Here is a 26,197-nt window from a genome sequence, read left to right on the forward strand (position 1 = left end):
TGGGCTGCTCCGCAACCCTCGAATCGTCCACATTATACCCGCACGAGACCACATTTGTACTGCACCCTGAGGCGAGTGATCTTCATCTTCTACCTGTTCACCAAGCGATGTAGGGAGTATGGTAAAAGCAGTTAACTTCTTCCCTAGGAGTGCAGTCCTCTTGCTAAGAAACATTTCCTTGTCACTACAAAACACGCCTAACATTTGGCTTGTAGTCTTACGGCAACACTCGTCGAAAATGAAATAAAATCTGTACTTCAGGCGACATACTGCACGTGTAATAATATTGGAACAAGTGTTTTGGGGTTTCAATCCGCTTCTTCCGTTTGCTCGTATTTCTCCCACCATTCGCCGTCTTATGGATGGGGGTGCAATGTCGGCCAAGGCATAGATCTTTGTGACAGGGGGTTGGTGTGAGACACCCCGTAACTAACCGGATTGACTCTTTTAAAGCCACTTTCATGTGCCTGATGTTAAACCATGCTCTCGAAATTGGTTCACCGTACTGTACCCAAGTAGGTGACCTGAAAACCTGGGAATTTGGTCATACGTAGATGTTGTCAGCTTCATAAGATGTCTCTGTGGCGGAGCTTTCCTTTCAGACCTATACCGTGGGTTCTAAAACACTGGATGCGATGCAGAGTAATTCCCGGCAATTTTGGGGTTCAAAATGCTGAAGTTCCTATTCACTCCACTTAAATATTTTTATTTCAGTGTCTTTCCCTCATAAGTAGAAATCACTTACAAGGGAACATTCCGATGTGTAGATAAAGGATCTTGATGAAACTTGTCAGAGGCGTAGTTGGGGCAAAATAAAGCAGTAGGTATTTTTTGTTTGTAACTAATTACAGTTCTAAGTAGTGAAACACACTCCAAAAGGTAATTTAGCATAATCGTCTTCGAGGGATTATCTTCGAAACAATTACATAAAAAATTTTGCATATAAATGTTGATATTTAAATCTCGAAAACTGTTACCTCAAATTTTGCGAAATACTTCAACAACATAAATTAAAGAAGTTAAGCCACACATACATATGTATGTAATGAAGCCGTACATAGTGTACTGCTACAGAATTTCCACAACGGGTAAGATAGATACTGCCTACAGGAAAATTAAAGAGACCTTTTGAGGAAAGAGAACCACCTGTATGAATATCAAGAGCTCAGATGGAAAACCAGTTGTAAGGGAAGAAGGGAAGGCGGAAAGGTGGAAGGATATATAGATGGTCTGTACAAGGGTGATGTACTTGAGGACATTATGGAAATGGTAGAGGATATACATGAAGATGAAATGGGAGATACGATACTGCGTGAAGAGTTTGACACAGCACTGAAAGACCGAAGTCGAAACAAGGACCCGGGAGTAGACAACATTCCATTGGAACTACTGATAGCCTTGGCTCTCCGGTGACCCAACCCCGCAGTGCCCTTGTGGTCATGCATTATCAGTGCGCCATGCTTTATTGTCGTGTCCCCGTTTTAGTCAATCTCATGTTGTCCTGTCTCTGCCATCTACTTTACAGGATATTTTAGCTGATGACAATCGACCAGCTGCTCGTGTTCTTCGTTTCATTACTTTGACTGGCTTGTCCAAAGACATCTAACTCCTTCACTTATTTTATCTGCATCTTTGTAAGAACTTTCTGGTGTCACCCCCCCCCCCCCGCCCCCACTTGAGTTTTACTAGATTCTATGTGCTCTAACAATTGTGACTGGGCGCTAATGACCTCCGTAGTTGAGCGACCTTAAACCCCAAACAAAAAAAAAAAAAAAAAGAACTACTGATAGCCTTGGGAGAGCCAGTCCTGACAAAACTCTACCATCTAGTGGACAAGATGTATGAGACAGGCGAAATACCCTCAGACTTCAAGAAGAATATAATAATTACAACCCCAAAGAAAGCAGGTGTTGACAGATGTGAAAATTACCGAATTATCAGTTTAATAAGTCACGGCTGCAAAATACTAACACGAATTCTTTAAAGATGAATGGAAAAACTGGTAGCAGCCGACCTCGGGGAAGATCAGTTTGGATTCCGGGGAAATGTTGGAACACGTGAGGCAGTACTGACCCTACGACTCATCTTAGATGTCCGCCACCGGTAGCTGAGGGGTCAGCGCGACAGAATGTCAATCCTAAGGGTCCGAGTTCGATTCCCGGCTTCGTCGGAGATTTTCTCCGCTCAGGGACTGGGTGTTGCGTTGTCCTAATCATCATCATTTCATCCCCATCCACGCGCAAGGCACCAAAGTGGCATCAAATCGAAAGACTTGCACCCTGACAATGTTGACTAGAACATTCTCTTTCAAATTCTGATGGTGACAGGGGTAAAATACAGGGAGCGAAAGGCTACTTACAATTTGTTACAATTTGTACAGAAACCAGATGGCAGTCATAAGAGTCGAGGGCCATGAAAGGGAAGAACTGGTTGGGAAGGGAGTGAAACAGGGTTGTAGCGTATCCCCGATGCTATGCAATCTGTATATTGAGCAAGCAGTAAAGGAAACAAAAGAAAAATTCGGAGTAGGTATTAAAGTCCATGGAGAAGAAATAAAAACTTTGAGGTTCGCCAATGACATTGTAATTCTATCAGAGACAGCAAAGGACCTGGAAGAGCAGTTGAACGGAATGGACAATGTTTGAAAAGAGGATATAAGATGAATATCAGCAAAAGCAAAACGAGGATAATGGAATGTAGTCGAATTAAATCAAGTGATGCTGAGGTAATTAGGTTAGGAAATGAGACACATAAAGCAGTAAATGAGTTTTGCTATATGGGGAGCAAAATAACTGAAGATCGTCGAAGTAGAGTGGATATAAAATGTAGATCGACAATGGGAATGAAAGCGTTTCTGAAGAAGAGAAATTTGTTAACATAAAATATAGATTTAAATGTCAGGAAGTCGTTTCTGAAAGTATTTGTATGCAGTGTAGCCATATGTAGAAGTGAAAAATGGACGATAAATAGTAAGACAATAGAAGCTTTCGAAGTGTGGTGATACAGAAGAATGCTGAAGATTAGATGGTTAAATACATAACTAATGAGGAGGTATTGAATAGAATTGAGGAGAAGAGAAATTTGTGGTACAACTTGACTATACGAAGCAATCAGTTGGTAGGACATGTTCTGAGGCATCAAGGGGTCACCAATTTAGTACTGGAGGGAAGCGTGGAGGGTAAAAGTCGTAGAGGGAGACCAAGAGATCAGTACACTAAGCAGATTCAGAAGGATGTAGGTTGCAGTAGGTACTGGGAGATGAAGAAGCTTGCACAGGATAGAGTAGCATGGATAGCTACATCAAGCCAGTCTCTGGACTGAAGATCTCAACAACAATAACATGGTAATATATTGCTACCGGGTTTCCACAACCGTGAAGGGAAATCCTTAACTTTTATAAGGTTCTTCAATGGTAAGTTGGTTGATGACCATGTCTGGAGGTCGATAAAATACAAACAAATTAAATACAATTGGTGCCGGAGATATCAATTACGCTAAAATGAACAATGAAAATACCCAAAATTGAATCGGGTCGGTAAGGAGCAACCAAAAAAGAAGTACACAATTAAAACAATTCATAACTTTACATTGGCTGATCAGTCCTTTCTGTTGGATCAGACATCTCATGTTTCTGCTTCAATTACGCCCGACAAACAAGAATATACTTAACTACAGGTCATGGTTGAATGTACAAGAAGAAAAATAGGAGAGACGCAGACGATCGCAGTTGTGAACCTCAATTGAATATCACTATCTGGTGTGGTACGAGTGTGCATTATGTTTACCTTGCATTGACGGCAGCAGTGGCGGCTGTCAGCACGTGCTGTGAACCTGAGAATCTATTCTAAATCTCGCTCAACTGTTAAACACCAATCAGACAATTTTCCTACATCTTTGGAGAAGCTGAGACTCCTAGTTATTCCCTAGCTGTCATTCTACACACTGTTCGGTTGGAATAGCACATTGCCCTCAAATAGCTCGCAAGCGTTAACTGTCAGTGCTCGGTGCGATTCTCCATACTGGGAGACTTTTCAGTTTAACTTCTTACGAGTTAAGGCAAGGCTGTGAACAGGTGTTCACATAATAATTCTCTCAATCGTCTCAGTGCAGCGCAAGTCGCCTTGCTCAAAAACTCGACGATTTGCTGCAAGGGAAGAGCCAATTACCCTGTCTGCAATTTGGCTATATAATAGCCAGTGGCCACGCGTTCTCTTTCTGGCCAGTCAGGCTGTTTGTACTTGTTATAACTCCGTCCAATAGAATATTTATAGTCTATCACAGGTGTTGTTTCTTTTGTAGGGCAACGTTTAACTTCTGCTATGTAATACTGTGATAAACAGCTTTTTACTCTCATGTGAGTTTTAACGCTGGTGGCTACAATGAGTCACCAGTGTTCTGAATTGGGTTTCTCCAGACGTTATGTCTGGGATCTCCCGCCGTGTTCCTGTAGAAAGGCTTTCCGACTGGTCGTCGTTAAAAGCAGGGACACTTGCAGCTGTTGCTGGCAGCCTGTGCAGTAGCTGCGGCGTCTCATTGTGTCCTCTAGGTGCCCCGTGGCGCGAGTTTTTTAGCGATGCAGGACGGTGTACTGTCATAAAATTCGCCTTTCCCTTAGAACTGTGTCTCATAGCTCGGGTCGGGGAAATTACTTGCATGTAATTGCTAGTGTGAGTGTTACTAGTTCTGGCTTATTTATTACATCTCCATATTCATAAAATTCGTTCAATTTCATGTAACTATGTCATGTGACTTATTGAGCTACCCACAATTGTTTCAGAAATTCAGTGTAAGGTGTGTTATTTGTTTGACACCTTACTAGTAGCTCACTATTATGATACAAAATAGTTGCAGTAATGATAATCTGTAAATAAATGCTTAAAACATCAGGTTCCTTTACACCATGCACGTAGAATGGAAGACATTTCTTCATATAATATACACAATGGAGAACACAATTCATGTAAAATTCAGCAGGGACTCAAATTGTCACTGGTAATACTGTAAATGTCCTGATCTGTTTTAGGTATATTTCAGTACATCAGTAAGCCTTGATTAGGGAAACTGATTATGTAGCTGTGAATGCATTGATAATATTGTTTCTCATGTGGTGACTGACGTCATAATCATCCAATAAAACTAAATCTCGAAAAGTTCTTCTAACACGGAAACCCATATACAAGCTAAGGCTGTACCTGGTTCAAATGGCTCTGAGCACTGTGGGACTTAACATCTGTGGTCATCAGTCCCCTAGAACTTAGAACTACTTAAACCTAACTAACCTAAGGACAACATACCCATCCATGCCCGAGGCAGGATTCGAACCTGCGACCGTAGCAGTCGCGCGGCTCCGGACTGAGCGCCTAGAACCACGAGACCACCGCGGCCGGCAAGGCTGTACCTACCTGTGCCACTGAGACCTTTGGGATCACCAGAAGAACAATTTTCTTGTCATGGGATACAAAGCTCAAAACAGTTTTTTGAAACTGACCACCCGCCTTTTCATAGTTTCAAAGGAAAACTAATGCTGAGTTTGTACCGAGAATTTGATGATCTTTTTCTAAAGCACCAATTGTACTTGTACCAGCATCGAAATCTTTTAAAAAAACGCCTGATACGGTCAAAAGACATTTCAAAGGCGTTTTATTTCCCAATGAGAGAGAGAATTCTGAATTTGGAACAGACAAAACCAGGTGTACATGGTTAGAGCACACAAACAATCAGGTTCTAGATGAATGGCTGGGGAAAAGCATTGAACAACATCTTTTATTAAATATCTCCTCCTAAAATCTATTAACCAACAAGATATTGTTTTCCAAAGCCGTAATAAGGTACAACTATCAATGTTTTCTATTTTTTTAAAAATATTATAAATCAGCTTTAAGATAATATTAAACTCCAAATACCAGATGATAAACGATTAAGGCATGTTTCACAGCTTTAAATCGACTACAAAGGATCAAACATATTAAATATTAATGAAGTACAACTGACCAGCTCCGACGTGAGATCGGTGCAGAAGCCCAGGGCTAGACTCTGGGTCCCAGCCCCTGGCAACGACAAGGCAGGCGAGAGTTAAGTTGACGGCCACAACATGTACAGCACACAGTCTCTTAAACAATGAAATGGTAAAACAAAACGAAAGCGTCTGGTCCAGCTTTGAGAGACACCACGTTTAGAGCGGGTATAAACACAGGAGTAACCAACAATCTATGGTTATTTATACTTGTAATGTAAAGTTTTTTGGTATCATATAAAATGTTAAAATTTTAAATATTGCTGTACTAACGGCAAAGTTCAGAGTACGATCTCAAATGGTATCACTGTAGTGTGCATCCTTGAGTAAAATGACGCAGTATGGCTTCTTTTCACTTGTAATTGACAGTGATTTGAAAATGACGTGAAACAAAGATGTTACAAATGTGCTTGACAAGGACGCTTAGTCAAAGTTAACTAATAGCAAATTTAAATAAACATCGCATTACAGCCTGCTACGGACCATATTTACGTTTATTATGTCAAATATACCACTTATTCCGCTATGAGTAACGTGAGGGATATACTGCTGGTTGCAAGAACCAAATCGCTGCCTCCTTATTGATATGGAGCCCCTTTCTGAAGTTGAACGCAGTGGTAAGACGAAATCCTAACTGAAAACTTAGCACAGAACACAAGACCTTAAAATCAACATCACAGGAACACAACAGTTTCAATTTTTACTTAAAATCACGCGCACATTTCTTTTAAAAAAACATGCTCTGAATAGACAAGCCAGTTTTCATACAGGAAGGAGCTGAGGACACGACAGCTGCTCCTCAAATAATCAGTAACTAACTGCAGGATGAGCTATTACAGCAACTGAAGCTAAAATCAAGCGGAAGGGCAGTGCCAATGTATTTCAAATTGCAGATAAACGAGACAAGTTTCTGGCGAATATTGCAAATGGCGCTCACCAGTAAACAGGAGGAGGCAGGATTGGCTGTGTCCTCTACTAAAAACCCAAGAAGGCGTTAATCCGGTGGCTGGCAAAATACTATGGTGAAGGCGTTTCGAGCGACAAGTACAGCCCAGGGCACGATCCTTACGCTTCGCAGAATACCGCCGACTTCTTCCGGAGGAACTCCGAAATCACGCGAACTAGCACAGCCATGACAGGGGTAGCCTCGCCAAGCACGCCACGTCAACAACCGCATCGTCCTGTACGGTAAACATCGGCTCACGACGCTCGCACCAGAAAATACATGCGCCGGCCAGCAATACTGGCAAATTCCGCTCCAAGGAGCACGTACACTCGGCGGGTCATCACTACCAACTTCACGCCAACTTCGAGCAACTTCTTCCTTCCTTTCTTCATTCATTCCTTCCTTCCTACCCCACCGAGATGGTTCAAAGATCCACGAACCGGCAAAGAAAGTGCTCAACTCGCCAGGTGCGAACTATCGACCAGGCACCACGGGTCAGTATTGTCGTTAGATTCTTGGGATGTTCGGTGTGAAAGAACCGTTTCATGTTTTAGGTGATACAACACAGACATAACATTATAAAATGGAAGTAAAAATGAGCTGGAAGATTGACCTGCAAGAAATAACTGTATTCTTTGAAATGAGGATACAACACAGAACGTGCATTGTTGAAGCTGTACATCACGAAGGAGTTCGTGTCATCTATAATGTTCGAAATGGTCCGCAGCTCGTGGTCGTGCGGTAGCGTTCTCGCTTTCCGCGCTCGGGTTCCCGGGTTCGATTCCCGGCGGGATCAGGGATTTTCTCTGCCTCGTGATGACTGGGTGTTGTGTGATGTCCTTAGGTTAGTTAGGTTTAAGTAGTTGTAAGTTATAGGGGACTGATGACCATAGATGTGCTCAGAGCCAATCTTCGAAATTAGTGATAAGTTCCTAGGGGACCAAACTGCTGAGGTCATCGGTCCCCAGGCTTACACACTACTTAACCTAACTTAAACTATCTTCCGCTAAGGACAACACATACACCCATGTCCGAGGGAAGACTCGAACCTCCGACAGGGGGAGCCGCGCGAACCGTGGCAATACTCTTAAGATCGCGCAGCTACCCCGCGCAGTCAGCACTCTTATGTGATTGATATCTTTCACATGTAGATACACGCCTACCTACTTTCGTTATGTCGCACAACTCCTCCATGGTGTTCTGATGCGTTTCCATCTATGTATATTCCTGCTTGTCACAAATACGATGTGTGCTGTAAAGTAATGTCTCAGAATGTTTTATGTGGAAAATCTCGGAGTTCTTTGAATAAAACAAACGTTCTTCCACAACTTTATTCTTATGGGTCCGAACTGTATCGTGTAACATGGCAGTGTGTAACGAAACTATACGATACTGTGTGTAACTATATCGTGCTATAATAGAGTTCCTACCCGCAGAAGATTTCATCTGTACATGGAGCACCTTTTTCTTCAGCATCACAATGCCAGACCACACACGAGTGCTGTAACAGCTGCAACATTCCGACGCCTTCTATTCACTGTCATCGATCATTCTCCATGCAGTCCCGACCTGGCCCGATCCGGTTTTCATCTGTTTCCAAAACTTAAAGGACACCTTCGAGGACTTAATTTTCATAGTGATGAAGTGGTGAGAGCAGAGGAGAGGTTGTGGCTCCGTCAACAAAGTCAAACATTCTACATTGATGATGTCAACAACCTGTTTTCTCGTTGCGAGAAATGTATTCGCCACCAGGATGACTATATTGAGAAACAAATATGTAGATATCAGGAACATAGATGTAGAATGTTAATAACGTTTGTTTTACTTAAGAGTCGTTGGAGTTCACGCACATAGAACCCGGAGGCATTACTTTTCACCATCCCATCTTAGTTTGCTACTTTTTCCGAATGTGTCTCGATTTTAGAGGAACCACTTGCAGACCTCAATTCCTTGAAACTCCATGCCATCTCGCAATTCAATAGTAATCGTCAAGCGTGCTGTACAACTACATATCATTTTCGTGTCACTTTGCAGTAGGCTTCAGGAGATACAAGCTTCCGCCTTTGCATCACGGTTGGAATGTTTGGTTTCTCGAGAAACGAAGTTAGTAAAGCATAGAGTTCTCTAGTTATTAATGCAAAGGGGTTAAAAGACGAGGAAACCGACGAGGAAACATATTTTATTCAAGCAGGTATAAAACAGTGTGTGGACGATCCCCTGTAATGATGCATGGGTATTTCTGTTGGATGAGGCAGCACAGCCACAACGGCCTGAGAAGTTACTCAGAGTACCTGGAAACGTATTGCCGGTTTGGGGATGTAATCAGATATGAATCTGCAACTCGGGATGCTTCACAGTGTTATACCAAGTAAGTGTTAATTAACCAGGAATGTCTGTCTATGAAATATCGCTGTGATTTATGGACGAGCGGAAAAATGCTCCTATCGAAGCAAAAAAAAAAAGGCCAACATGTTCCTGTTTAAAATATTCACACTGAGAAGTAGGACTCCAGCTGCCTCATTCTACCTTCCTCAGCATATTCTTAAAAAAATTCCCAAAAAATTTCGCATGCGAACATATTCCCGCGCCTTGTAACGCTGAAAGAGAAGGTGACAAGTGGCATTAGGAAAGAAGGAAAAGTCATAGACACTAGAAGATACTAGTTTGTGATAGCAGCCGAGAAAGGCGATGGAGACAATGACAGTGTGAAAGAAAGAGAGGCAGTGGAAAATAGTGACAGAACAGTGCTATGAAAAGAGTGAAGGAGGCAGTGTCATTGGGAAAGGAACAAAGAGAAGAAGTGTTTTAGGTGAAAACAAGTGATAATGAGAGAAATGTGATAATGACAACAAGGAAGTTAGAGATATTAACAGTGAGAAGATACAGCAGCATTGGGAATGAATGAATGAATGAATGAATGAATGAATGAATGAGACTGTAGCAGTAAGAGAGAGCAAGACGGAACAATGGTGGTGAGAGGAGACAGTAATAGTAGGACAGAACGGAGAAGCCTACGGCTATGAAACAGCGTCAGAGAGACACACAGAGATAATGACAATGAGTTGGGCTGAATGAGTGAGAGAGGTTGATGGATACGAGAGACCAGAGGGTGAGAGTTTGTTACGGTTAGGTGAGCTGAATGCTGATAGCACCAAATTTTTTGGGAAAATTTTTAAAGGTGCTAAGGAATGTAGAATGAGGCAGCTGGCACCTCACTTTGCATTCAGTCTTTCGACCAGGAACAAAATCGCCTTTCTTTCTGCTCAGATAGGAGCACTTCCTGCTGATTCCATTCCCTTCCCTTCCGTGCTATAAAAGGATGCCTTAAGGGCCAGTAAAGCTCGATAGTTTACTAAGGTGAAGTTAAAATAACGAAAAATTAATCTCACACCTCATACTGAATTTTACCTGCTCAAAAATTTTGTTTGTGCTTCGGTGCCACTACAAGGGATTCCTAGAATCCTTCTGATGATAACGAAGACCCTTCATTGCATATTTCTCCGTGTTAGTTCACTTTATTAACTGTGTTTTCTCCTCACACTATATTTTAGGCGCGTATTTAGACTGTGCAAGCAGGGTGACTGAACATCTGTATCTCACAAGCGGATAAAGATATAAAAAAATTTAAGATTGTTCCAGATTGGGAGCTTGAAAGATATCGTAAAAATAACAGCCATTTGCTGTGTATGGCCGTCCTGGAATCCGCGGCTCTCGTTGGCTTCCAGAAACCATGTTTTCTGGGCGTTTCTCGATACCAGGTACAGACTTTTGAAAACGGGAAGATGGCATTTCTAAATAAATGCATAGAAAATAAATTTGCTGCCGTTAGTTACATCTGCTGCTAACGACAAAATATGGTTTCCTCACGAACCGCCCATGAACTAAATGGTGCCTCCAGAAGCAGCTTAGAGCTCACTGCAGACCATATATAAAGCAAAGAGAACCAACCAATTTGCTCTTTTTGCCCAATATGGAGGAAGAGTGTAATATTCAAACTGTGACCCTGTACTGTAGAATAGTTAGATGATCCTTCTGTTCGGTATATAAGTGGGCCCTAGTCAAAGTGCTGTCTAAAACACGTGACACCAAAAGAACTTGAGGTATGAGCCCCTCAAAAAATCCAGTTTTCATGCACAGCGTTTTGGAACATTTTGGTAGCGCATGATGTCGCATGCGTACAGATCACCAGTGACAGTAAAAACTATTTTACATCATACAGCACAAAGCAATATTTTCAGAATAACTGCTCCGTGTAACAGCCCACTTGAAGTCCAACAGGAAATATCAATTTATCTTACGCATTTTCAAAAACCAAATTCTTCTACAGACTTCTGAAAACACGTCTTCTACGAGAAAATCTTTCAGGCCGTAACCCAAAATCGGGCAAATCTCTCATCAAGCGTTAAAGGTACTGAATAGACGAAAAACTGTTGCAGTGCTTGTTTCTTTTCCTTTCTCATTCATGTACCAAGAATACTGTGTCGGATAGTAGTGTAACAAATTAATACGTTTGCTAAACAATTTTTCTTACATTCTGTGCCGTAAGTCATAGTTAATTTTGATGAAACACAGATCAGTATGAGATGGTCTGTAACCAATTCTTTACAAGTTTCTTCCACTCATTAAGCTTTCAATGACAATACTCTGTCCCAAATTAACTGTCACTGTTTTCTTTTCGTTTTATGTGGAGAGCTTATCTTGACTGAACGGTAAGGAAATGGGTTACAGTTCGCCCTAGTTGGGATACCACTTCTCCAAGCTTGCTAGCAAGGATACCGCTTATGTAAGCTTGCAGCTACTCAATTGAATTTCGCGTTCAATTAATATGCCAACTTTCGAGTCGCGGAGTCCCTCAGGAGCGCTGCTAAGGAAGTTAGCGCTGACTGCCAACTGAATAGTTTGCTATAGCAAGTCTCTTGGCAGTTCAACTTACAGCTCAAGATTTATCCTAGCATAATTACAAACGACACCACTTTTTGAATTTAGATGTGCCTCTATGGCCGATGTTACTGCTAAAATTACGTACTATGATTATTAGCAACAAGATATAGAGAATCAAAAGTAAATCATCTTTTAGACTATAGTACTGAATCGGACAAATTAAGGATATTAGACGAAATAATTCACTGAAGAACAGTGTTTTCTTGGTCGGTTATAGTATTTTCCTTAAATATACCTAGTGCAGTGGCACAGCTATTTAGTTAATCCTGCTACACAGGTAATTTGCAAGCTTTCAATTCAATAATGGCGTAACACGAGCTTGTTAATGTATAAATGAATCGTTTTTGCTTGTTTAGATGCTGGCAATTTACATCTTGCTACATAGTCTAAAGGCTTAAATTCTATAACACATTTATGTATAAATCTTTGATGTTTCTCTTGATAATAGTCAACCATTCTTTAATTAAAATAAAATAAACACGTTATTCTTACACATTACACTAGCAACGACAGAAAGATATGAACAGTTTGCTTAGAATAAATGTATTCACTTTATTTTGTACATGCCAGGAAATTTTTAGTGCTGGATAAACTTCTCATAGATTTCTGAGGTCACACATTGCATTTTCTCTGAGACATAGACTGCATTATTCGTAGGTAAAGGTCATTTATCTTCTAGAGCTGTAGTTACGGACGTTATTAGAAACTTTAATAGCTATACATGTCGAGTTTCAACAGCTATTCAAATGGCTGACTGCCTCAAGAGGCATCTTATGGTTGATGGTGTATAGCCAACGCACATCTTTCATTCGTCGTTTTGTCCAATAAAGATTATTTTTCTACAGTAAGAGTTATACAAAAATTTTATTCCATAAGACATCAGAAAATACATCCTAAGCATGTTAATATACTGATTTGTTTCCAGATTTAGCAATTGTGCAAAATCAAAAATTCCTGAACTTTTTCTTTCGACAGCAAGGTACAAATTTTATGAAAGATTTATTTTTTCGATAAATTGCTCCAAAATTAAGATAGTCCATTTGCAGAGGACCACTTAATAAATCCATGATAAATATTTGTGTTAGTAACTTTGATGTTCGCTCTAACAGTCAGTCTCTTGCGTCCTTTACGAAAGTCAGTACCTTTGCTTTATGTATGTCAAGTGGAAGGTCTCACAAAAGTGTAAGATTAAATCGAATCGCACGGGGCTGCACTAATACTAAAAGACTGGAAATGTACTGAGACTATAGAATGAATTGAAAGCAGTTTCAGTGAATGCGCAGTACTCACTATTCGTTTATGGTTCCATATTACCATCAGACCATCGGATAATTCCTGACGGTAATGGCAGAAATAACTCATATGACGTAAATGTGAATGTATGCTTTCCCGGCGTATACAGCTGGCGAAGAGTTCTCGGGCTTCCAGCCGGGTGGCGGTGTCTTCAAACGGCGACGTTTCGACGAGTGACATACTCATCATCTTCTGGCGAAGTGCCGAGACTTTGCGGATGCCGGTCCCTTTATACTTGCGGTGTGCCCCCCACCACCTGGCCGCGGGAGGCTGGGTCCAGAGGAGCCGGCGGGCGAGGTGGAGGGGGAAGCGGGTGCGCCGTTCGTGTCTCCGTCAGAGCATTCTGATTGCGTCTCGTGAGCTGGACGGTTCTTGTTGCGTTCCTGGCGTATTGCGGCTAATGCTGGATTCCAGGCCGCGCTCAGTTGATAGCCTTCGTCCCTGTTCACAAGGTTCTCGTGGACCCGTATTTCTATTGATTCTTTAATGACGCTATCCCAATAGCTCCCGGCTCGGCATAGCACCCTGGTGTTTTCGAAGTCAAAGGTGTGGCTTTCTTTGATGCTATGTTCAGCTATAGCAGATTTCTCTATCTGTCCAAGTCGAACATGCCTGATGTGTTCCTCGCACCTTTTTGAGATGCAGCGCTGCGTTTGACCAATGTACTGCACACCACATTCGCAGGCAATGTTGTATATACCAGGTGTGTTTAGTTTGAGTGGGTCTTTAACTGAGCCCAGCAGCTCTTTCGTCTTCGACGGTGGTCGGAAGACGGTATTTATGTTAGATTTTCTTAATAGCCTCCCGATTTTGGCTGATGTGGACCCCAAATATGGAAGAAAGGCGTGTCTCTTGTTAACTTCCTCTTCCTCTTCCTGAACTTTGTCAGCCTGTCTCCTCTTGAAGGCCCTGCCAATCTGTGTTTCACTGTACCCGTTTTTCCGAAATACCTCTCTTAGGTGGTGTAATTCGTCTGAGAGGCTTTCTTTGTCACAAATGACGTGCGCCCTATGCACCAAGGTGGTCAGTACTGACTGGCGTTGCGCCGGATGGTGGCAGCTGGTTGCATGGAGGTACAGGTCTGTGTGTGTCTTTTTTCTATATACTGAATGGCCCAGCGTGCCATCCGCTTTCTTCCTGATCAGTATGTCCAGGAATGGAATACAGTCATTCTCTTCTACTTCCATCGTGAAGGTTATATTCTCATGTATGCCGTTTAGGTGGTCCATAAACTCCTCCAGTGCCTGCCTGCCATGCTGCCAAATCACGAAATACGGGTCCACGAGAACCTTGTGAACAGGGACGAAGGCTATCAACTGAGCGCGGCCTGGAATCCAGCATTAGCTGCAATACGCCAGGAACGCAACAAGAACCGTCCAGCTCACGAGACGCAATCAGAATGCTCTGACGGAGACACGAACGGCGCACCCGCTTCCCCCTCCACCTCGCCCGCCGGCTCCTCTGGACCCAGCCTCCCGCAGCCAGGTGGTGGGGGGCACACCGCAGGTATAAAGGGACCGGCATCCGCAAAGTCTCGGCACTTCGCCAGAAGATGATGAGTATGTCACTCGTCGAAACGTCGCCGTTTGAAGACACCGCCACCCGGCTGGAAGCCCGAGAACTCTTCGCCAACTCATATGACGTTTGTTACGTCCTCCCTAGTCATCCAATTTGCTGTCTCGGATCGCTAGACAAACAATTAAGACAATTCGTATTAATGAGTTTTATTACAAAAAGTAAATGACAGCACTTAACTTTGGGAATTACGAGTAAGTAGGTGTGTTGCAAGCAAAGGGCGACATACGAAATAAATAATCTTCTTCGGTATATACAATTCCTAAAACAAGTGAAGTAATAGAGTTGACGCTTCTGTTTAGGTCGCAAGTCTTGAAGATTCTCTTCGACTGGGCCGCGACCAGTCGGGCGCAGCGCTCATGCCCTCTTCGCATAGAGACTGCTACTGCTGCGTTGTCGTCCTGGAGAGGGGTCAGTCAGGGTGCATTTGGCCGACGTCTTGTCACAGCCCTCTCTGTCCTATCGTTCCCGACTGGTGTGCCAGCACTTGACTTTATGCAGTAGTAACGTGACAATTGTTGTAGTTGACATGTAAAACCGAAAAATCCTGCATAAGGTACACGGTTTTTCTAATAAATCGTGTTTATAAATGACAAGTACAAATCTGTTAAACCTACAACGAAATCCTTGCCACCGGCTTTTACCACGACCTGTGGAAAACCTCCTGTATCCTAATTTTCGAAAAACCCAACAAGCCTCTTCCTGTCGGCCTATATGTCTCACCTTGGTGTTCAGTCAACTCTTGGAATCCATCCTTAACTAGCGCATCCATAACCGTCTCCACCGACACCACCTCCTCCGCAACACCCAATGTGGCTTTCAACCTTCCTTCCCTGCTGATGACCAACTCCTATGCCTAACTCATCTCCTATCCCTCCAGCTTAACTCCTGTCGCTCCGCCATTTTGGTCTCCCTCGACCTCGAAAAGGGCTACGACCGTGTCTGGAATCCCAGTCTCCTGTTTACACTCCAGACTTATGCCCTAACTGTCAAATATGTCCGTCTGATTACCTCCTTCCTCTCTTGCCGCCCCTCCTATGTTACCATCCATAATGCCGATTCCCACACCTTCTACCCCTCCGCGGGTGTACCACAGGGCTCTCTCTTCTCCCCTTTCCTCTACCTCCTGTTCACAGCCGATATGCCCCAACACCTCCGTCCTCCATCCAGTACACCTCCTGCAGTATGCCGATGACACTGCCTTCCTTGCCCTCACTCTAACCCTTAAACGGTCCCAACGCTTTCTCGAGAATCACCTTGACTTTTCTGCCAACTTTTCTGCCACATGATGTAACCAGTGGCTCTTGAATAATCAATCCTTCCAAGACCCAGCGAATCATCGTAGATCATACCACTCGCTCCTTCCAGCTCCTTGATATTTCCCTTACCATCTGCGCCTGTCCTCCTCATCTCCCCCACCCTCACCTACCTTGGCCTCACCAGGTGTGGACCTGGATCCCTCATCTCCAATCCAAAGCCCACAACTGCTTCTGAATCCTCAAACTCCTCTCTGGGCGGACATAGGGTTTTAACCCCTCTACCATCCTCCACACATACAAATCCTTAATCTGCCCCATCCTCTTTTATGCCAGTCCCCCCTGGATATCCCCCCCCCCTAAATTTCTATAAGTCACTCCAGATCCTCAGGCACCATGCACTCGGCCTCGCCTTACATATATGCCTCCTGTCCCCTATGCAGATACTCTACACCTGATTCTCTTCTCCCATCTGGTCCTTTTTCTCAAACATATCTGCATCCTCTATACCTCCCGCCAACTTGATGCCCCTCATCCCCTGTTTGCTCCTCTCCTCTGCAACCCCAGCCCTCTGCCACACCTTCACTGTTGTGCCACCCTCTACCCTCCACCTCTACAGCCTTCATCTCCTTTCCCAGGGTGGCTTCCATCAACTCCTCCTTCCGGATAATGCTCTCTCTCCCTCCATTTATCCCTCCTATCAACTCTGATTCTCACCTCCCCCTCCCTTCCTCTGTCCTTTTCCCGGGCTCCTATCCCCCTCTCCCATTCTCTTTTTCTTCCCTCTTCCCCACCTACACTCTGACTCCCTTCTCTCCCTGGAGTCCTTTACCATTCCCCCCACCTCTGCCTTTCGCAACTCCTTCTCGCGTCTGCCCTACTCCCCCACCCCTTGTGAGTCCTCTCCCTGTGTCGGCCCCTCCCCCCCACATCGTTTTTCCTCTCCTTCCCCATTTCTTTTTCCCCCTCATCTGTCTAGGTCCCCCCCCCCCCCCCCATCTTCTCTTGGCTGTGGTGTGCCATATTCGTGCCAACTTTTTAGTGCAGTGTTTTAAGTGAGGGTTAAGTGTTGCGAACAGAAATCATACTGTCGCTGGATGTGATTTTTATATCTCTTACGAACAGAAGCAAGACTGTCGCCGTGTTTCTTTTAATTGTCTGTCTACTATTTTACCTGTCTGCTTCCTGTGTGTTTAATTAGCATCGCCAACCCTTTGTTTTATGTTTTAACTTCAACTTTCCGCCATTTTACAATTTAAGTCACAGTTTTTATTGTTTACTATCTTCTTATGTTTTAAAAAGTTTGTAGGCTTCAGCATACTAAGCTGCTGCCAGCCCGCCCCCTTCGGGGGGAATCGAAACTCAATAAAAGAAAAAAAATCTGTCATCAGATCAAACTGAGTGAGGAGTTAGCACGCGGTGCCACTGTCACTATCACATGGTATGCGTCACCGACTTTTTAGTTGCAGAAAGTACAGTAATTGACTTCTCTCTCTCTCTCTCTCTCTCTCTCTCTCTCTCTCGTCTGCCTGTCTGTCTGTCTCTCGCTCTCTCCCCTCTTTGTCTACCAACCCCCTTTTTTTAGTGAATAAACCACCATTTGACTGTGTACTACTGAAGTACCGTATTTATCTTGTGTACTATCTAATTTTCGGGTTTTATGCCATTATGAAGTACAATGATGATGGCATAAGAGCCAAAATCTAGACAAGACTAAACAAATACGGTAACACACTGTCAAATGTCGGTTTATTCATTAAAAAAAAAAAAAAAAAAAAAAAAAAAACATGACTGGCTCAGCACCACCGAAAACTTTTTTACTTATATACCTATCCTGAGGCATGTGTTTACATGTATGCAAGTGTTAATTCAGGTAAGACACGCGAATTTTCATAGAAATGCAGTAACAACTGCGTACTAAATATATTTCATTGTCACAGAACTGTGGGTCTTAATTAGGCCCAGCCTCAGGACTCAGAGGAACAGGTCAGTTGAAAGAATGTAGGAGTAAATATTTTGTGACACAAAAGATAATGAGGAAGAGGCCAAGTAGTTAACACACTCCTAAATAGCTCTGAGTGTCTCTCACTGATCTTTGTCAGGGAAGTGACGAACATGGCGGCGTTGCGTGAGCCGCTAACATGACCTGCCGTTCGCCGCTATCCCACTGGCTGATCTAAGTTTGCAGAGTGCTTGCCACGCAATGTCGCCCTTCAGTTTTAGGCCGAGATCCTTGTCACATAACTGAGATACGACGAGTGGTCAGGCTACATTTTGTCCCGCGTTCAGCGGTATCCGATAACAGCGGTGGATAGCCTTATGCTGGGAGATACGCAGTGTCCGTTGCACGACACCAACACTTACGGCAGCGCACATATTCAAATGTTTCAACCTAATCTTCATCAGTTCAAGACATCCCAACTTCCGAATGATAGTGGCTGGAATTGCTGTCACAAAGACGTTTAATTTTTACCCAATAATGCATACTAGCGTACAGCTGTTTTTATGTTCCTGTAGGATCAACGCTTTCTATACAGTGAGTTACATGATGTATTTAATTACAGACCTGGGCTCATAAACGTCTTCTCTAGGTGGTATTCCATACTACTAAATGAATTCGCTTTTTTGCGATAACAGGTCGACGTGAGCTATTCGTAACGCACGAAAATTTGTGCCAGACCGGGACTCGAACCCTGATTTCCCACTTATCGCTAGCGGTCGTCTCCACCAATTTGGCATCCGAGTACGCCCCCAGGGCTGACCTAATCCTCCGTATATTATGGATTCCACAACACTCACTCTCTCACTTTTCGTAATCACCGAGAGAAATATTTTTACTGTCATTTTAGCTCTTCGAGGAGTGGATGCATCATTGACAGTTACAATTGCTGTCTTTATAAGGGGTCTGTGCTTTCACGTTACAATGTTCTTCAGACATGCAGGTATAAATTTTCATCTGTCGCAAACAGCTGACGTCAAACCGGATTCGCAAAATAGGAATCCATTTCGTAATCTTTATCACAGCTGTAATTTTCAGAACAGTGTCTGTTCCTAGAGACACATGCATGTCTGAAGGACATTTTAATGTGAAGATATACATACTGTACAAGGACAGACATTGTAACCATCAGTAATGTATTGCATACATTAAAAGGCCTACGTGCAAACGCGTCGGGTTGGGAGGAAAAGAGGTTTGTGTGTGTGTGTGTGTGTGTGTGTGTGTGTGTGTGTGTGTGTGTGCGCGCATGTGTGTGTTTTTTTAAGAACTAATAAACTTCTGCATGGAAGGGAAAATGAAATTTCATAATTGAAGTCATGGCGTCTCAGGAAAATGTAGTAGTTCTAATGGAAAAAAAAACCACCGTGTGAATGAAAAAAGCCGGCTGCCGTGGACGCGCGGTTCTAGGCGCTACAGTCCGGAACCGGGTGACTGATACGGCCGCAGGTTCGAATCCTGCCTCGGGCATGGATGTGTGTGATGTCCTTAGGTTAGTTGGGTTTAAGTAATTCTAAGTTCTAGTGGCTGATGACCTCCGATGTTAAGTCCCATAGTGCTCAGAGCCATTTGAACCATTTTTTGAATTAAAAAAAATGGCTCTGAACACTACGGGACGTAACATCGGAGGTCATCAGTCCCCCACAACTTAGAACTACTTAAACCTAACTAACCTAAGGACATCTCACAAATCCTCGCCCGAGGCAGGATTCGAACCTGCGACCGTAGCGGTCTCGTGGTTCCAGACTGTAGCGCCCAGAACTGCTCGGCCACCCCGGCTGGCCGTGTGAATCTTTTGCTGCGTTTTGTTAGCATAGCGGATTTAAACTTTCGCTGCAGGTAAGAATTCTAAGATCCGCACACCTAACTACTGCGTAGCTCGGTCGCTCGACTCGGCAGACAAACTATGTTTCTACACGTGTTAACTCTCAGTTGGATGTGTACGTACTAACGAGAATTGCATCTTCAACTGGAACCTGCTATTATGAGATCTTACTGAATATTAGTCGTACTACAAAATTTGAGATCAATTCTCGACATTAATGGTATACTGGCTGGTTTATAGCATTTAGTCTCTTCTGCTTAACATTCCTCATGTCATACAAGATGTGGCCCCTTGTGTAACAGATAATCGTTTTGGCATGATCTTAATTTTATTATATTCCAATACAGCTGTAATAAATTATCAGTAGGCTTGTGGACTTCCTATTATTGTAAGACTCCATATTACTGTATTGCAGTAGAAGATGCAATTCTCATTTGTACATGCACACCTAGTTACGAGTTACAGGTGTTGAAATGCAGTTTGTCTGCTGAGTTCAGCGAGCTCGACCTTCGTGACATAAGCGCCGCGGCCTGTCTCGTGGGCCCTGTGCGAAGCGCAGCTTGTCAGCGGGGAAGAGATGCAGTTGAAGCTACTATGGAAAATTAATAAAATAATTTTAACTACATCATCGCTACGCTGAGAAGCTGAGCTTTACGGTAACTGAATTGCCTATAACAAAGAGCGATACTTATTATCCCAGCAAAGGATTTCGTCACTACGAAAAATGAAATTACTAAGCCTATTCCAACTTTTGCTTGCTGTGTGTAGTTCTTTCACATTCCTACATTCCATATAAAACTTTTCACTATATTTTCTTCTTAAGCGAAAATTGAAAACTTTTTTTGTACGTGTACTGTTCGTTATGATGGTTGTTGTAATCATGTAGGCATCAGTCGCACGCACCGGTTCCGTTAAATCCCAAAATTATTGAAAATTCTAAAAATTGACGTTTAGGCAGTAATGCAGCGACCTTTCTCAGGGTGCATACTGTTCCTGCAGGAGGTACGTTCTTCAACATGTTGCCTCCCGATTTGTCCCATAACAATGCCGACGTGATTACTGAAAGTATTTATTGACCGTAAACGGTCACTGTCATATTGGAATTTGACGGAGAAAAATTTGTTAGGGTATCTGCAGTAGAATTTCCGTGGTTTCCGCCTCAATAAATTGAGGAAATGCCGAAAGGAGCCTTTTGAAAAGCGATACGACCGACTTCCCCAATCGAGGGTTGTGTGTGCTTTGTCTGTAATGACGTCGTCATTAACGTTAAACCCTGATTATCCCGAAGAGATATCTCACTCTGCGGCCGCGTATGCTTTGAAACTTCCTGGCAAATAAAAATTGTGTGCCAGACATGGACTCGAGCCTAGAACCTTGCCTTTCCGTGACAATGCTCGTAACTGATTAAGCTTCCATGGTACGACTCCCGACCCGTCATCAAGTATCTGCTGAAATCGTGATAAATCTGTGACAGTTCTAGCTGTTACACAGTGTGTCCGTCCATAATAACTAGTGGAAACATTGTTAAAATAATTTGGCGACACTGTTACAGAGTCACTGTGAACTCGGGTCTCCCGCAGTTGCATGGAAATGCTAAATCAACACTCCACCACGTCTGCACTACAGTCCGATTAAGAGTAGTTGATATCTGACGTGTGTGAGTTGCAGCTACAGTGTTGCCACATCTTCTGCCGCCTACTGCTCGGTTACAGGCAACACAACAACATGGCGGGTCACTTCACAAATGCTGCTGATGTGTAACATGGAGCAATGTTGAAGTGGCCGCCTCGAGGTATATCTTGAAATGCGAGGCGGGCTGTCGACTGCTGATACTAAGTGAACGTTGACCAAACTACGGCAGACGACACCTATTGTATCCGGAATTTTAACTCATGTCCTAAGCTAACAACCACCACGTGATATGCAATGTGTGCGAAAAAACGGCGGTCAACAGTCTCGGGCAGAACTAAAATCACGACTACTTTGTTCACAGCGATTAAAGCTACAGGCAACGCAGTTTCAGCGCTAAAGGCAAACTGTAATTTCTCGCTGTTACTGGTTATCTGAAACAATGCTCACATTAGCCACAGGAGCTACCGCGTTACCAACCAATGAGCAGTCCTCATTGTCAGTTGGTTGGAGATTGTAGGCGGCACAGGCTGATTCTGAACAACAGAAGAATGATAGCAAGAAAACTAAAAGCAAATAAGAAAGACTGTACGATGATACAAATGATGCACCAAAGAAAAGAAATAAAAAATATATTTAAACCAATTAATTGAACTAAAATAATTCTTTCGATTAGATTCAGAAATAGAAAAAATTACTGTATTTGATGAGATCTGAACCCATTTTTAGACTATCCATTGCACTAGGGTACAAGACTGTGTTACGGAGCTTGTTTATGACTATAGTGCCCAAGTCGCAAAGACGAATTGCAGGCTTAAGAAATTTGGCTTCAAATGATGTGAGAAACTTATCTGATACAAGTCAATCTGTGATTATAACTTATATCGCGTGTTTCAGAAATAAGCGTAGAATTTTTATGGGATGATAGGTTGGATGTAGGCAATCATTTTAAGTATACGAACATAGGGTCGCTGACTCGTATTTACAACGGTAGGCGATCTCTACAAGTCATCGGTCCGCCTGGTGATGCGATAACAGCAGTGCATATCCTTAAGTCTGGATGTCTAGTACAATTTGTTCCCGTTGGTACCCGCGCCCTAACTAGGAAACTCTGTACTAGTTTCCTTTGTCCTCATTCGGTGCTCTGTATCTGAAGTGAGCTCTCGTTTGCGCACTTCTCTTCCACCTCAACATAACTCGCAATCATTGTTGCCCAAAGGTAAGATAGCGTGTTACAAAACGATGGTATGTACTTGAAAAAGTAAAAAGATTGTTTACTCTCCATTATCACGCGTAGGACATGGAACTATTCACGTGCAGACATACACTTGGCCTCTCGTGCTGCAGGAACTATCGAAAGAGCACCGAATTGGTAAGCAGAACGTTATCCAAACAGGCGAATACCAAATCAGAGAACATCTGCCGCTGTGGATCGTCATCTTCCTGAAGCGGGCGCATTAGAGGAGATTTCCATGGTCGAATTCAACCATGGAGTGTACGCATTTCTGGTTCCAGGGAACAAGTACTACAAATGTTCCTCAACAGTTCTGCAGATAGCGTACGCTGCATTACTCATGCCCTAAATGTTAGTTGTAGCGGTATTTCAAGATGATCATCGTCATTCCCGCAAGTTGTGTAAGGTACAGGTCTTTCTACTCACTGATCTTACAGTTCGGAACGATAATGCCGTACTGTTTTTGCGGCAAAGAATGCTAACTCCCGAACTCGTAAACATCGTTCTATGGACTGCTTAATTGGTTTTCTCCCGCAAAGGAATGTTCAACAGTCGGAACTCCCATGTATCACCTCGTGAAAGCCCTCGAGGTACGGCTTTCCATCATTTTCAGGAACGATTTTCAGATAATGTTAGGGCTGTAACTATTCATACTCAAGTAGTGCGGGCCTTACATCCTTTCACACAGTAACTGGTCGTAACACGTACTTTCCGATCTTCTCGAATATGTGCCACTTCAAACCAGGAGACGAATGTTCTTCCGACATCATGGGCCTCCCCATTTCACAAATCGAGTGAGAAGATTATTGGACAGACAATCCCCTGGACCCTGGATTGGATGTAATGGATCCGTTCACTGGTCTGCGAGATCCTTAGATCTCACACAACTTGAATTTTATCTTTGGATCCACGTGAAGGTTCTTGTGTGTCAAAGTCCTGCAAACATTGTGGAAAAACTCGTAGCTAGAATTGCTGTTGCTGCAGGAGACTTCAGAGATGAAGCCAATGAAACATTACCCAATGTCCACTTCCGTTGTTCAACTGCTTGAGTTATACCTTGAAGTCAATGGTGCACACTTCGAGTATTTACTGCAGTAATCACAATGTACAGTTATGATTCCTCTAGCAAAAGCGGACGCGCTTTGGCACTATCTACTGACCAAGAGTCCGAAACCCCATGTTTGTATACTTAAAATGATTGCCTGTATACAACCATCCCAAAAAATTATTATCTATTTTTGGAACAGCCGGTATGTAACGCTGAATCACACCTTGTGCGAAAATTTCCAGTAGTGTTTGGTTAGTGCTGTTTATGAACCGGGTGTGTTCCATTGCTATTGGTGGTGGTGGTGGTGGTGGTGGTGGTGGTGGTGGTGGTGGTGTGTGTGTGGGCTGTTTTTGGTGTAGTTGGTGGTGAAATACAAAATAAATTACCAGACCCATGATGCGGGGCTCAAACACATAATGAAGTAATGCCGGAGAAGGAACTGCTGTGGCAGTTTGGTAACGCCGTACAGTTCAGACGTGAAGCTGAACTTTGTCATTGGAGGAAACGAGCTCCAACGTGTTAAGTGTCAAGTATCAAGTGATTTTAATCGAACTCACCAGTATTCTTCGGACCTAAGGTGCTTTACTATAAAATGGATTTCAAAATTTCCAGACGTAATAAAAAGTGTTAAATATTGCTTTATTCAATGTATTAATTACTACGTGGAGCCGGCCGGTATGGCCGAGTGGTTCTAGACGCTTCAGTGTGGAACCGCGAGACCACTACTGTCGCTGGTTCGAATCCTGCCTCGAACATCGAAGTATGTGATGACCTTAGGCTAGTTAGGTTTAAGTAGTTCTAAGTTCTAGGGGACTGATGACGTCATATGTTAAGTCCTATAGTGCTCAGGGCCATTTGAACCATTTTACTACGTGGACCTGGATTGTAAACAAAATGAATGCATATTTACGAACTAAAAGTGTAGCGATTGTAAGTGTTTCACGTTCTCGCAACTCTTCACTGTATTCTTTCAGTTCCCATTCCAACCGTTTTTAGTCTTTTTTACAGTATTTATATTTCTAAAAGCCAGCTCTGCTCCCTTTATTAATTAATTTATTTATTTATTTGACGTTCGGAAACTAATGCCAGTTTAGCCAGCTAAAAGGTAAATTAATTGACGCACAGTGCAAAACAAGAACTGATACCATAATATGAGAGCATAGTAATGCAAGTATAACACAGGATTTTAGAAGTCTTCTCTTGCTTAACATGGGCCATTTCTTTTAGTACTTTAAAGGAGAAAATGGTAGAACAAAATAACATGAACGATTAATGTTATTCTTTGATATTGTCAGTGGGGAGGTAGTCGCTCTGTTAACTTAAAACGTGTGAAAAAAATCCTACTTTAAGATTGGAAATTTTTTTTGTTGATTGCCGGTTTCGGCTTGGGTTTTACATGAACAACTGCAATTTTATTTTAAATTAGGACGACTTCGCTCTAAGAATACGACGATGTGTAATGATTGTTGCACACTGAACAACGTTTTGGATTGATTCGAGGACGGCTCATCAGTGAGTCGAAGCCGGTAATCGATATAGAAAATTTGCGAACTTTACGTAAGATTTTTATACACACTTGAATTAACCATTAACAATGCTGTAGTGGCACAAATATAAATAAATATTGAAGTACACTTTAAACAAAGGTGCTGGACGTGCTGTGTAAGCTTTTAATTTTGGGTTAATACAGTTAGTTGCTCTGGCACTACAAGTTAAGAAGTAAAACGAAAAGAATAGTAGCACTAGAAATATACATATCCCACAATGGCAAACTATAGGTATAAACTACATATTAACATGAAACGACCGTCGTCATAGTTCTCAGTGCAGCCTTGTCACTATGAAGACATCTCTATAGCTTCTAAAAGCTTAAAAACTTCTTAGCATATGCAGGATTACTAAAAAATTCTGCCCAAGAACAAAAAAATCTCTTCTCTATAAATTCCTTGAGTTCATTGTTGTTCCGCGAGTCTGATATTCTGATTACAAGAGTATTACTTCTGGTTCCGCTACTGCTCCCTGCTGGTGATTGTCGTTAAATTCTGGCCTGGCCTCGTTGTCCATAGGACGTGACTCCATCGTGTAATAGTGTATATTTTGGCAGTTCATGCCCACGTTGTAAAATACAAAAGAGACTTTATTTGTAATATTTTAAGATAGTTATTCAAATGGTTCAAATGGCTCTGAGCACTATGGGACTAAACATCTGAGGTCATCAGTCCCCTAGAACTCAGAACTACTTAAACCTAACTAACCTAAGGACATCACACATATCCATGCCCGAGGCAGGATTCGAACCTGCGACCGTAGCGTTCGCGCGGCTCCAGACTGTAGCGCCTAGAACCGCTCGGCCACTCTGGCCGGCCGATATTTATTCGTTACGAATTCCATATACGTTACAAAACAGGCTTGAGGAAAGAAAACAAAGGAGAAAATGTTAG

This window comes from Schistocerca americana, chromosome 1, assembly GCF_021461395.2.
Source record: "Schistocerca americana isolate TAMUIC-IGC-003095 chromosome 1, iqSchAmer2.1, whole genome shotgun sequence".
Lineage (NCBI taxonomy): Eukaryota > Metazoa > Arthropoda > Insecta > Orthoptera > Acrididae > Schistocerca > Schistocerca americana.